Source organism: Dermacentor andersoni, chromosome 1, assembly GCF_023375885.2.
Source record: "Dermacentor andersoni chromosome 1, qqDerAnde1_hic_scaffold, whole genome shotgun sequence".
NCBI classification, from domain to species: Eukaryota; Metazoa; Arthropoda; class Arachnida; order Ixodida; family Ixodidae; genus Dermacentor; species Dermacentor andersoni.
Genome location: NC_092814.1, coordinates 192173628 through 192186285, shown reverse-complemented (window position 1 = coordinate 192186285; position 12658 = coordinate 192173628). Strand labels below are relative to the sequence as shown.

At 45.7% G+C, this 12658-nt stretch overlaps 2 long non-coding RNA genes across 2 annotated transcripts in view; one reads left to right on the top strand and one right to left on the bottom strand.

The window, feature by feature from the left end:
• The window catches only part of LOC129380834 (uncharacterized), an 83642-nt gene that overhangs the window by 20232 nt on the left and 50752 nt on the right, over window positions 1-12658 (top strand). The window lies entirely within an intron of this gene.
• Window positions 9146-12658, bottom strand: part of LOC129380833 (uncharacterized) — an 85654-nt gene continuing 82141 nt past the window's right edge. Inside the window, exon 3 of the long non-coding RNA XR_008609042.2 lies at window positions 9146-9246. This is a non-coding gene — a long non-coding RNA (uncharacterized lncRNA). The remainder of the gene's footprint in view (window positions 9247-12658) is intronic.

The window sequence follows — 12658 nt, the reverse complement described above, 5'->3', positions numbered from 1 at the left end:
TATCAGCTCAGCTCCCGCAGAACCCGATGAAATCGGTACTCTGCCCCTGACAGTAGCACGCTTCCCGACAATGCGGCCAGCGCGCGCCGCCGTAGCAGATGACGCAGATCACGACTCCGCCCCTCGAGCGTCTGCGCCTGCTCGAGCTGCTGCCGCCGCACGACTCCATTGCTTGCCGCATCGCAATGCAATACGTTCCGAGTTTTCCTCTAAGTGTAAAACAGACTGTACACGCTTCTATTTGCCTTTAAGAAGATCGGTACGCTTGACGATTATTTTTATGGCTGCAATGCGGCGAAAGGACAGCGTCTGCTTAACCATGTAAGTGACGCTGAGCAGGTAATTGGAAACGACATCGTATGTGCCGCCGGAAAAATCGTCAGCACATACGATGCGGCACATGCATACGGCACATACGAGCTAAAGTCATTTTTGCAGTTTCTCACAATATGTTTGCTACAAATCCGTGTTGTCTCTGATGGCGACAACGGATTTCCATCGACACTGTGCGGAAATAAACAAGATATATCGCTGCATAGCACAAGTACGACATGCGCACACAACTTCAACTAGTACGTCCCCTACAATATGGACTAGAGGCAGCAATGTAGACAACTTGGCCATTTTTTAACAGTGCTCAAGAGGCGGAAGTTGAAAGTATTAGTAATCATTCCCGCTTCAGCAATGCCGGCGCGACCAAGACGCGGGCGTGTATCGTCCAGTAACTCGATCGATCGGTGCAGTGGTGAAGCGGGAATGAACTCCGGTCATGTTCAATGCATCGTGCACATATTCAATTCCTCGGCACGCGTGAACTTCGGCCACTGCTAGCGCATACAACAAAAGTGGTTTCCATTCTTGGGCAGCGCACACACAAACGAAACACGAGAAAGAAGACAGGACAAGCGCTCGTCGAACAACTGAAAGTTTTTATATGAATAAAAGGATTATGTACCGAGTAATTCTTAAATTCATGTGGGTTACATATAAAAACCGTCATACACTTAGGAGTGATCAATGAACGAGCTCGCTTCGTTTGCCAGTTGTTTACTTCGCTCGGCGCACCGCAGTAATCCATGTCTGTCGTCTGCTTTTTTCGTACCATTTTCTTGTGAATCGGCAGAATTTCACTGGTGGCATCAACCCTTTCATGTTTACATTGCTGTCGTGACAGTTAACAACACAATAATAATTTCCGGTCATCCGAAGAGACGCCGTCGCAAACAAGAGACGTTTCGCCCGCAGCGCGAACTGAACGCGGGCGCGATCGTGAAGGGAAGCGGCGGCGGAAACCTACCCCCGTTGGAGGTGAAATCGTTCCGCCAGGGGAGAAACGAGCGCTGGCGTCTAGGATGAAACTTGGCGTGCGGTCGTCCATAACGGCTGTCAGCGCTGCGAAAGTGCTCTGGCACGGCGCGAGGCTGGAGTGGCCTCGCGAGTAGATTGCCGCTACATTTTTGTCCGCGAAAAGAAAGTTATCCTGTTTTAAGCGCTAAAGACAAGGGCAGCATGAAAATATGAGCCAGTTATTATACAGCGATGACGGAGTTAAAAGTCAGCTTTGCTTCGACTTCTTGTTCTGCCAAGCGTACATCTCGTGCATCCTTTACAAAAAGGGTGCTGCGTGTGCGTCTCGGACTTCTCACGTGGGGTTGTTCCGAAGCCTGTTTTTGTCTGAGCCCATCTTTGGTTGATTTATATGCTCCATGTCAGCAGTGTACGGCCGTAAGCTCTTTAGCATGTCTTTGACACAGTTTCCCTTGTCGCCGTCGTTCCTGTCAAGGCTTCCTTTTTGATGACAGCTGTCATAAACTTTCGCCACACGAACGGAAATGTTTTTGCACCGTCCGGTCGAGGTACAGGATTTCGCAGCTCATGTTTACGGAAAAGCTTATGTTGTAGCTTTATGCTAACAAAGGCCACATAGGACAGCTACAGGAGAGATTGCGCTGAGTGGCATTTCGAGCAGCGCCTTCTTTCCTTTGATTTTATTCGGGCTGGAGGGCAGGTATATCGTGTTTTTCTTCTCTTTTGTTGATGCGAAACCATCGAATGGCCCACTGAGCGAAAATTCCGGTGTCTGTTGCAGCAAAACGGCACCTAAATTCCCATTCGCTGCGACACCACGTCACGTGCGGGCCTCGACAGAGCGGAGCGGGTGAAAGGGTACACCTTCTGCCGCGCGCCAGGTCTTGCATGAGGGCATCGACGCGACATCACGTCAACCTCGCAAGCTTGCGTTATCTGCGCGTTCCTTGTCTGCGCAAGCTCTCACCTGCCTTCTAAATTCGCCTCGGTAACCGCTATAATGGAATAATTGCATATATAAAAATACAATCAATCGAAAAAGGAAAAACGTTAGCGGCAGTGAATACCGAACCTACGACCCCACGTGAGAAGCGCAATGTCTTACCCACTGTGCCAAACAAGTGCCTCCTAGCTATCAGCCCTGTGCACGCTGAGTTATGACATCATCCTACTCCCTCTCTGCTTTTCACCTCTTGTTTTCTTTCCTTCCAATGCCAAGCCCGGCGTGACAGAAGCGGTGACGTCAAAATCACTGCGGCTTACCAACGCCTCCTAGATAGCACAAGGCTGGTGCATCATCATCAGCCTGGTTATGCCCACTGCAGGGCAAAGGCCACTCCCATACTTCTCCAACTACCCCGGTCATGTACTAATTGTGGCCATGTTGTCCCTGCAAACTTCTTAATCTCATCCGCCCACCTAACTTTCTGCCGCCCTCTGCTACGCTTTCCTTCCCTTGGAATCCATTCCGTAACTTTTAATGACCATTGGTTATCTTCCCTCCTCATTACGTGTCCTGCCCATGCCCATTTCTTTTTCTTGGTTTCAACTAAGATATCATTAACTCGCGTTTGTTCCCTCACCCAATCTGCTCTTTTCTTGTCCCTTAACGTTATACCAATCATTCTTCTTTCCATAGCTCGTTGCGTCATCCTCAATTTAAGTAGAACCCTTTTCGTAAGCCTCCAGGTTTCTGCCCCGTACGTGAGTACTGGTAAGACACAGCTGTTATAAACTTTTCTCTTGATGGATAAAGGCAACCTGCTGTTCATGATCTGAGCATGCCTGCCAAACGCACCCCAGCCCATTCTTATTCTTCTGATTATTTCAGTCTCATGATCCGGATCCGCAGTCACTACCTGTCCTAAGTAGATGTGTTCCCTTATCACTTCCAGTGCCTCACTTCCTATTGTAAACTGCTGTTCCCTACCGAGACTGTTCAACATTACTTTAGTTTTCTGCAGATTAATTTTTAGACCCACCCTTCGGCTTTGCCTCTCCAGGTAAGATAGCATGCATTGCAGTTGGTCCCCTGAGTTCCTAAGCAAGGCAATATCATCAGCGAATCGCAAGTTACTAAGGTATTCTCCATTAACTCTTATCCTCAATTCTTCCCAATCCAGGTCTCTGAATACCTCCTGTAAACACGCTGTGAATAGCATCGGAGAGATCGTAACTCCCTGCCTGACGCCTTTCTTTATTGGGATTTTGTTGCTTTCTTTATGGAGGACTACGGTGGCTGTGGAGACGCTATAGATATCTTTCAGTATTTTTACATACGGCTCGTCTATACCTTGATTACGCAATGCCTCCATGACCGCTGAGGTTTCGACTGAATCAAACGCTTTCTCGTAATCAATGAAAGCTATATATAAAGATTTGTTATATTCCGCACATTTTTCTATCACCTGATTGATAGTGTGAATATGGTCTATTGTTGAGTAGTCTTTACGGAATCCTGCCTGGTCCTTTGGTTGATGGAAGTCTAAGGTGTTCCTGATTCTATTTGCAATTACCTTAGTAAATACTTTGTAGGCAACGGACAGTAAACTGATCGGTCTATAATTTTTCAAGTCTTTGGCGTCCCCTTTCTTATGGATTAGGATTATGTTAGCGTTCTTCCAAGATTCCGGTACGTTCGAGGTCATGAGGCATAGTGTATATAGGGCGGCCAATCTTTCTAGGACAGTGTTCCCACCATCCTTCAACAAATCTGCTGTTACCTGATCCTCCCCAGCTGCCTTCCCCCATTGCATAGCTCCCAACGCTTTCTTTACTTCTTCCGGTGTTACCTGTGGGATTTCGAATTCCTCTAGACTATTCTCTCTTCCATTATCGTCGTGGGTGCCACTGGTACTGTATAAATATCTATGGAACTCCTCAGCCACTTCAACTATCTCATCCTTATTAGTAATGATATTGCCGGCTTTGTCTCTTAACGCATACATCTGATTCTTGCCAATTCCTAGTTTCTTCTTCACTGTTTTTAGGCTTCCTCCGTTCCTGAGAGCATCTTCAATTCTATCCATATTATACTTCCTTATGTGAGTTGTCTTACGCTTGTTGATTAACTTCGAAAGTTCTGCCAGTTCTATTCTAGCTGTAGGGTTAGAGGTTTTCATACATTGGCGTTTCTTGATCAGATCTTTCGTCTCCTGCGATAGCTTACTGGTATCCTGTCTAACGGAGTTACCACCGGCTTCTATTGCACACTCCTTAATGATGCCCACAAGATTGCCGTTCATTGCTTCAACACTAAGGTCCTCTTCCTGAGTTAAAGCCGAATACCTGTTCTGTAGCTTGATCTGGAATTCCTCTATTTTCCCTCTTACCGCTAACTCATTGATCGACTTCTTATGTACCAGTTGCTTCCGTTCCCTCCTCAGGTCTAGGCTACCTCGAGTTCTTACCATCCTATGGTCACTGCAGCGCGCCTTGCTGAGCACGTCCACATCTTGTATGATGCCAGGGTTAGCGCAGAGTATGAAGTCTATTTCATTTCTAGTCTCACCGTTCGGGCTCCTCCACGTCCACTTTCGGCTATCTCGCTTGCGGAAGAAGGTATTCATTATCGGCATATTATTCTGTTCCGCAAACTCTACTAATAATTCGCCCCTGCTATTCCTAGTGCCTATGCCATATTCCCCCATTGCCTTGTCTCCAACCTGCTTCTTGCCTACCTTGGCATTGAAGTCGCCCATCAGTATACTGTATTTTGTTTTGACTTTACCCAACGCCGATTCCACGTCTTCATAGAAGGTTTCGACTTCCTGGTCATCATGACTTGATGTAGGGGCGTAGACCTGTACAACCTTCATTTTGTACCTCTTATTAAGTTTCAAGGCCGGTGCACCATAGAGTAACATAGTAAACGTAAAGAGTGGACACTCCCATAGGAGCCTGCGGCCGACTTTGGCTCTCAGCGCACCTAGCGGAATCGGCGAAACGCACCAGCCTCCAAGATGGTCGCGCACGCCGCCGAACCTCGGAGGCCCTAATTTCAGTTTCGTTTCTTATTTTTTTGTGTGACCCATAACGTTGCTTGAATCGAGTGATTTCATGCAGGCGCTTGTGCCATTGTTTATATGTTGTGACGACGATCGCACAAAGGTGTTTCACTTCATGTTAGTTTCATTTAAATTCATATTTGCTGTTTCAAGCTGTAACTTAGCGCACCAATCATGCCAACTGTTGAGGAAGTAGAACTTTATCGCTTATGATATTGTACGTCTAGTAACTCACGCCAAAAGGTGTATCGTGCTATGTTCCTTAAATATAAATCAACTTGCTGCACAGTCAAGAACACAAAAATAGCAGACAACAATTTATTGCGGCAAGGTTGTATGAGGCAGATACATGAAAACGGGAAGAAACAGTGAAATGCAAGTAATACAGGTGTCACACGACGTACTTTTAAACGCGATCAAGCCCAATCCCATTAGAATTTCTCGGTCGCGATTGGTTCTCTTGCGCAAGCTGCGCGATGGAGCCAATAGCAGTCGAGAATTTCGATCCGGATCGGACTTGATCGCGATCGAAAATGGTCGTCTGACACCGGTATAATGGAGAATAGTCGGAAATTAATGGCGTGATGGCAATAACTTTGCACAAGCAAAACACATAGAAGACGTGTTGCAACTATCCAGATAATGAAATAAAAAAAAATAAATAACTACACATACATGCCAGCAATTTGCTCAAAATGGGATTGTTCTGTAAGGAAAAAAGTATGACTTTTCTCGTACTTCTGCGAAGGAGGGTGAATTAAGGTAGCAAAATTATGTGAATGGTTGCGTGTCAAAATAAAATGGCTGCCTAAATAATCTGACAGCGTCAGTTGGGCTGTTTGCAACTGTTGCTGAGTGTGGCGACCCTGTTAAAGCCGACCCTTCGTACCCTTCGCCGGAACAGTGCGCTCCGCAGTGCGCACTGCGCTGTCGACCAAGAGCTTGTCAGCCGAGACAATTTTCTAAAACGTGAGCGCCGCTGGGTTGCTTCTAATTCTTTTAGAGGCGAAAGGTGGCTGTGGCGGGTGATGGGTTGTATCTTGGGATAAGCCAAAGCACCGACTCGTCGCTTGGCCAATGATGGTGTTCGCCTGGACTAATTTGGAGTCACCGATAGCGAAGAGCAGGACGAATCGGCTACAGAGCTTGAAGCGCGAGTAGGGCCTTGAGCTGGAAGAATGTAACGACTCTATTGCACTGCTATTCCTTTTTGCTCTTCGCCAGTGGTCCGAGTGGCGCTTCGCCCATGTAATGAACGGGATCGGCCTGCCGTGAACAGCGGGTGATAAGAAAGGAATAGAATCAAACGAATGGAATCCTGACGTTTACCGGCCAAGTGCTGTAGATGGTGCAGACGCACTGCTGGGCGTGTCGCTTGCGCGAGATAAAATAGGCTCCATGTTTTCAGCAAAGGGACAGAGCGCGGGCAAAAAGAATGTAGACTACAACGTTGAAATTACTGCTTCATTGGTCGACGTCTTGACCTTTGCTAAGAAACTCATAAAAACTTGGCCTTGTCAGGATTTATCTTGCTTTATGAGAAAATTCATACCAATAGAGCTTGCCGTTTTTTTTTTGTTTTTTTTTGTCGGCACGAACCGTGGTGGTAGCGCCGCCTAAACTTCGGTATGCCACTTTCTGAAAATTGTCGACAGACCTCCCGCAGTTCATACATATAGACAGGATGCGGTATAGGGATGGTCAGTACGAAGCTCGACTGGGGTAAATGACATTCCCGTGTTGTGAACCCGTCGATCCATATTAAGAAGACATGAACCAATGTTCACAATAAGTGTTCAACAGGTGGTAATAAAAGCAATAGGGGGTAATCAAAATTTACTTCTGAAGCTTTTCGAGGGCAAACGTAGGTAGCAGTCTACAAGCATTCACTGCACCCTATTGTAGAGTGCCCCTGAACTATTAAACACAACACACATTGAGTGAGACCTACAGTGACCCCCGGCGACGCAGTTATTCTTTCTACTTGCGATACCAAGTTATACTTAGGTCTGATTCGGGAAGCCTCGTGTGTGCTTCCTTGTTTTTAAGGGTTTGGGCGCCCGCTTCTTATGCTTACGTAGTTATGCGTGAACATTGTCTTCTTCGTAAAGTGTACTCTTTCTGTATTTTCATATTATGTAAGTCTCTTTTTTGGTTTTTATGAGTGCATTACTAGTTCTTTCAATCTCTTTTGTTCCCTGCACTGTAAACTCGTAGAACTAATCCGGTATTTTTTACTCTTGGAATGTATTCGCGCCCCTCTTCTCTGCAATGTACAGCTATGTACAGTGCTCACGGAATGAAATGGGACACGGAGCATTTAGTAGAACCCTACATATGTGCAAAGTACGCGAGAGCAGCATGTCATGTCGCTAGGAATTTGATCACCAAAGGTGACCAGGACTCCGATGTAAGTGTATGCGCAAGAATTACGTCGATGTGACACGAACTACAATCGGTTGAAACGAAAGTGTGCGCATTACTTAGCCCTAAATTGACGCGTTTCATTCCGTGAGCACTGCTTGAGGGTATCACAAATAAATAAATAAATATTCATTGGAGTGTTAACGAGACGGTCGCCTCGACGACACTCAGTCGCAAAGGACACTTTCGTGAGAGGTTTGTGAACCTTTGCACTATTCTTTTCTTGCACCGTATTTAATGTAGTTTACTAGCGACGTTATGACAAAACAACAACAACAACAACAACAACAACAAAGCACCGGTGCCTGTATGGCTAAGCTTGGTTAGGCAGACACAATCATTATAGGGTTGCTCCTCTTTTTCATAACTTGCATCTGAAGGGCGTCAATCGGCTTTGGAGTTTGGAACAGCAAAGAAAAAGAAGGTGTGCGCACCCCTGATTAGCTAAGTGAAGACGACGTGGAAAGATATAGAAAAAGATAATTCAATAATGCACCTCGAGAGCGCGTAGGTCGATAAGCACTGTGTTAAATAGTGGCGGGCCGCGCTTAATTTATTTGTTCTTGTTGCCATCAAAACCTTGCATTTCATTATCTTAATCGCCCAGGGCTTCCTTTACCCATACGAGCAAAGACAGAATTTGCCTACGGGCGAGGCCTCTGCACTTCTTTACGTGTGCCGTTTTGGCGTAACGGAACTCGGGTCGAATTCCCTATTCGCTGAGTGTTTCGCGGTCGTACAGCACATTTAAGACACGTTCAACGTATGTGCACGAGAATGGTACGTATTGCAGTTATGGCCATGATAGCTATGTGCCTAATCGCTGTTGACCTCTTCCTCGACAGAAGGAAGTCTAATTTTGCCAACATATATACGTGGCAGTCACGAAATGTTTGACGTAAAGACATCCTTCCGCTCTGTCGGCTTCCAGTCCTTCGATCGTACACGATGTTTTTTTTTTAGGTGACTTCCATTAGGCGTCAAGTCGGGATACTCCTAATAGCTTCCGTGATGGAGTAACGACGTCGTGCTTCGCGGGCTCAGTGCGTTGCTTTGGCTTGTTGGTTGCTTTGCTAACGGGCGACTAGTTTTGAAGCAAGTGTCTAGACATAGGATATGATGAAACGTGCTTCGGTTGCTTTCAATTCATGGCTGCAGAGAGAACACGTTGGAACAGATGTCGCTGTTTGTAAATGCGATATTTTCATCCATTCCGATTGCTCCCAAGGTAATGTATGAAGGCGGAAAGTATACGATGAACTGCATGAAGCTATACAGGCGCGCATATGTACTGATTATGCACTGTTCAGAGCGGGAAACACCGCGGACCATGTGATTTGAGCGACACTGCGGAGAACTTGCTGTTCAGAGTGGAACAAATGCTCTGGACTACAGGAGAGGGAGAGAGATAAGCTCTTTATTGAAAGCCAGAGGTTTTTGCTCTTGACCACGTGAAGAGTGTGCTGCAACCAAATGTAGCGGACCTCGTGGTATTGTGACGGTGCGCCTGCGTGTCAGCAAAGAAAGGTGACATTATGAGGGCACACACTACACTCTAAGAAAAGCTTACACCCTTTGGGTCGGATCTTGCCACACAACAATAAACGTCATCTGTCTTGTCCGCATTTCCTTTCTTTAACGCTGCGAGCCCGGTACTTCCCAGTAACGAACGGAATGCGCGTTATCAGCATGACAGAGCATTGCCGACAGGAAAGTAGCGGGCGTGGCGTTTTCCAGAAAGGAAACGCAAGCAAGGTAGATGAAGATTATCGTTGTGTGGCAGATATACGCCCCAAAGGGTGTAAACTTTTTTTACAGTGCGTACACCCTAAAAAAAAGGATAAAACAACGACAACGATAAACATTCGCGTGATGAGTCGCAAAAAAAAGAAGGATCACATTTCTCCTGTTTTCTGTCTGCAACTTCTGGTCACATGATAAGTTTTTTCTTTCTTTCTTTTATTTTCTGCCTTAAGGTGCAAATAAAGGTCAGTTACGAAATCGTCAGTGAAACTTTAAAAAATAAATAAATTATGGTGTTTAACGTGCCAAAACCACTCTCTGATTATGAGGCACGCCGTAGCGGAGGACTCCGGAAATTTAGACCACCTGGGGTTCTTCAACGTGCACCTAAATATAAGCACACAGGTGTTTTCGCTTTTCGCCTCCCATCGAAATGCGGCCGCCGCGGCCGGTCAGCGCGGCCGGTCACTTGGCAGCGGCGGCTGCAGCGGGACAGCACGGCTTACGCTGTGTCTCCTCTTCTATGCCTCGCGGATTGCCTATCGTCCGCCGGCCCCATCGATGTATCGGCCGCCCATGATCATCCTGTGACTAGCCACGAGCCCGCCTGCACGTCACGGCCACGTCATCACCATTCCACAGTGCCAGCTCTACATAAACCTGACGCAAGTACTGGGATGCTTCACTTGGCAGCGGCGGCAGCAGCGGGACAGCACGGCTTGCACTGTGTCTCCTCTTCTATGCCTCGCAGGTTAGGCACGATGTGCGACTGAATTATTCACGTTGCTTATTTACTGCTGTTGCTACTGCCAAAGGCTTCTTTTTTTTTCTGTGTCTTTTTATTTTTGCTGCAATGCGCCCTGAAGAGCAAAAAAAATGCTGAAAGATCTGAAACAAGAAATTCGTGATATGCGCGCATCTCTGGAGAGAGAATTTAGGAAGGAAAATAGAGAGATTAAGAATAGCCTGGATCATGTGAACAAATGTTTTGAGGAAATCTGTACCACCATGAAAGATATTCAGAAAGAAAACGCTGAAATCAAGGCTGAGAACGCTTACCTCACTTCTGAGTGCACACTACTGAAGAAGCGTGTACTGGAAGCTGAGCTCAGAATTGTACAACTAGATCAGTATTCCAGAAATAAGAATCTGGAAATCAAAGGTGTTCCAACTTCACAGGGCGAAAACCTTTCTACCATTCTGAAAAGAGTCGGAGAAGTTGTAGGTGAGCCTATTAGTGAAAATGATGTTGAGATTTGTCACAGGGTTCCGACGAGGGATCCCGGGCAGTCCAACATTGTGGTACAGTTCCGTAGCCGGTCAAAACGCGACGCAGTCCTCAACAAAACTCGAAAGAAGCGACTGTCGGCCAATGATCTTGGCTACACACAGTCTTGTGCTGTATTTGTCAATGAACACCTGTTCTCTGAATTGAACAAAAAACTTTTGGGCATGACGATCGCACGAAAAAGGGAAAAGAATTGGCGTTTCGCTTGGACGCAGGACGGAAAGATTTTTGCTAGGGAAAGTGAATCCTCGCGGTCGTTGCCAATAACGTATGTCTCTGATCTAGAAAGAATTGACTAGCCAAGATTTCATGGCTACTAATGATGACGTCATGTCTGGAAAGCGCTACGCACGCATCATATCTTGCGCCGCATGAAGTTGGCAGCCTGTATGGTAAAAATAAGAACTGCCTATCTTTTATCCATCTTAGTGCGCAGTCTACCCAAGATAAAGAGGAACTGATTCTCGCACACATCGCTACGTTTGGCTTTGCTCCTGACATACTGATGGGGACAGAAACATGGTATCAATGTGAATCAGAAGTTAGTTCTTAAGTTGCCTGGCTACGCAACATTTTTTTTTTTTTTTTTTTTTTTTTTTATATACCCGCCGTGGTTGCTCAGTGGCTATGGTGTTGGGCTGCTGAGCACGAGGTCGCGGGATCGAATCCCGGCCACGGCGGCCGCATTTCGATGGGGGCGAAATGCGAAAACACCCGTGTGCTTAGATTTAGGTGCACGTTAAAGAACCCCAGGTGGTCAAAATTTCCGGAGTCCTCCACTACGGCGTGCCTCATAATCAGAAAGTGGTTTTGGCACGTAAAACCCCAAATATTATTAACATTTTTTATGAATCGGTCATGTCGAAGAGGAGGTGGCGTTATGTTAATGGCAAAAAGCACAGTCCGTTGCAACATTGTTGTATCTTTTTTCCTTGTTACGTTGGATTATGAAGTGCTTACTGTTCAGCGCATTGATAATGTTTTCTGCGCCCTATATCGATCACCAGGATCACGCACGCAGAACGTTCTGTTTTTATGGAAAAATTCTTTGTGCTGGGGGGGGGGGGGGGGGGGGGGGGGGGGTGACTGATGATGGTTACAAGTTAATTCTGGCAGGTGACCTAAACATTCATTTTTTAAATGCTTCTACTTCTCGAGAAGAACTTAGCAAGACAATCGAAACAAATGGTTTTGAAAATGTTATAAATAGTCCGACTCTTGTTTGAACAGATACATCGACATTAATTGACGTCTTCATAACCAACATCCACCATTCTAACATTTTATCTGGTATTGTGAGTGCTCATATAAGTGGTCACCTTCCAATATTTCTTTTCATGACCCAGTGTTCATCTTCAACATGCAAGCACTGCTTCTCAGAAATGGTTCGTGATGTCAATATGCAAAGCCTGAAGTATTTTCGTAAGGCAATATCGCTAATAGATTGGGCAGAACTGATGCGTACCAGTGATCCACAAACTGCTTATGAATACTTTGCGCTAGGTTTAAGGATACCTATGATAAATGCTTCAAATACAAAGTAGTTAAACCGGCACGTAAAGGCAAAAATCATGGATAAATAAAAAATGTATCAGTGAAATTCGCGCCAAAAACCGCCTCTACAAAACTTTATAGACACCAGGACTGAAAAAGCATTGCATGAATTTTAGGTACAAAGAAACAAAGCTAATAGTCTTTTGCGTAGAGAGAAGAGACAGCATTTGGATAATTTGCTCAATAATGACGTAATAAAGAAATTCGATATTGTCTGGAAGCGTACTAATGGTTTTCTTGGGCCAGGAGATAGGAACACGACTATAAGAGAAATCATATTAGGTGATAAAGTTTTATCAAATGAGACGCTTGCAAATACATTTAATAGCTATGT